This window comes from Colobus angolensis, unplaced genomic scaffold (genome assembly GCF_000951035.1).
Source record: "Colobus angolensis palliatus isolate OR3802 unplaced genomic scaffold, Cang.pa_1.0 Scaffold80, whole genome shotgun sequence".
In the NCBI taxonomy this organism is placed as follows: Eukaryota; Metazoa; Chordata; class Mammalia; order Primates; family Cercopithecidae; genus Colobus; species Colobus angolensis.
Window position 1 is genome coordinate 4,891,337 of NW_012121821.1, and position 1,900 is coordinate 4,893,236.

The following is a 1,900-nucleotide window of genomic DNA, read 5'->3' on the forward strand; positions in this document are numbered from 1 at the left end:
TGCAAGGGTCCACAGGATAAAAGGAGACTATGCTTTTTAAGAATCTGTTAATATTTCACCCTTCTTATACATACTGCTTTGATTGTCTATCTATCAGATGAGTTAGTTGCACAGACAAGAATTGCAATTGAAAAAACTCTTAAGAACATGATTGAAAACTGAAAATTGGGGTGGGAGGGGGGTGAGGGATGAGAAATTACTTAATGGGTACAATTTACACTATTGAGGTGATGGCTGCACTAAAAACCAAGACTTCACTACGACACAATAGATCCATGTAAAAAAGTTGCACTTATATGCTCTAAATCTATCATTTAAAAAGGGAAGCAGCTTCTCATCATGGCAGACCCTAGAGATAAGGTGCTTCAGGACTACCGCAAGAAGCTGCTTGAGCACAAGGAGATCGACAGCCGTCTTAATGAGTTAAGGGAACAATTAAAAGAAGTTACCAAGCAGTATGAAAAGTCTTAAAATGATCTGAAGGCCCTACAAAGTGTTGGGCAGATTGTGGGTGAAGTGCTTAAACAGTTAACTGAAGAAAAATTCATTGTTAAAGCCACAAATGGACCAAGATATGTTGTGGGTTGTCGTCAACAGCTTGACAAAAGTAAGCTGAAGCCAGGAACAGGAGTTGCTGTGGATATGACTACACTAACTATCATGAGATATTTGCCAAGAGAGGTGGATCCACTGGTTTATAACATGTCTCATGAGGACCCCGGGAATGTTTCTTATTCTGAGATTGGAGGGCTATCAGAACAGATTTGGGAATTAAGAGAGGTGATAGAATTACCTCTTACAAACCCAGAGTTATTTCAGTGGGTAGGAATAATGCCTCCAAAAGGCTGTTTGCTACACAGACCACCAGGTATGGGAAAAACACTCTTGGCACAAGCCGTGGCTAGCCAGCCGGACTACAATTTCTTAAAGGTTGTGTCTAGTTCTATTGTAGACAAGTACATTGGTGAAAATGCTTGTAGTTAATCAGAGAAATGTTTAATTACGCCAGGGACCATCAACCATGCATCATTTTTAGGATGAAATGGATGCTATTGGTGGTTGTCCGTTTTCTGAGGGTACTTCAGCTGACAGAGAGATTCAGAGTACTTTAATGGAGTTACTGAATCAAATGGATGGATCTGATACTCTGCATAGAGTTAAAATGGTCCTACAAACAGACCAGATACAATGGATCCTGCTTTGCTGCATCCAGGAAGATTAGATAGAAAAATGTATACTGATTTGCCATATGAACAAGCAAGATTAGACCTACTAAAAATCCATGCAGGTTCCATTACAAAGCATGGTGAAATAGATTATGAAGCAATTGTGAAGCTTTCAGATGACTTTAATGGAGTAGACCTGAGAAATGTTTGTACTGAAGCAGGTATGTTTGCAATTCGTGCTGATCATGATTTTGTAGTACAGGAAGACTTCATGAAAGCAGTCAGAAAAGTGGCTGATTCTAACAAGCTAGAGTCTAAATTGGACTACAAACCTGTGTAATTTACTGTAAGATTTTTGATAGCTGCATGACAGATGTTGGCTTAACATAAAAATAAAGTTAAAGAAAATAATGTATGTATTGGCAATGATGTCATTAAAAGTATATGAATAAAAATATGCATGAGTAACATCATAAAAATTAGTAATTCAACTTTTAAGATTGATACAGAAGAAATGTGTATGTTTGTTAATGTTGCATTTATTGCAGCAAGTTACAAAGGAAGAGTGTGTTGAAGATTTTCGTATTTGCTGTGTGAGCATTTTGTAAAACACTGAAAGTGGTTTGAGATAGTGGTATAAGAAAGCATTTCTTATGACTTATTTTGTATCATTTGTTTCCTCATCTACAAAGTTGAATAAAATCTGTTTGAGTCAGTTCTCCAAACAACAACAA

At 37.2% G+C, this 1,900-nt stretch overlaps 1 pseudogene across 1 annotated transcript; it reads left to right on the forward strand.

The window, feature by feature from the left end:
* The first annotated feature begins 330 nt into the window (after positions 1 to 330).
* Positions 331 to 1,506, forward strand: LOC105502653 (annotated as a pseudogene). The gene has a single exon (XR_001000372.1). The product of XR_001000372.1 is annotated as a 26S protease regulatory subunit 10B pseudogene (transcript).
* The last annotated feature ends 394 nt before the right edge of the window (positions 1,507 to 1,900 follow it).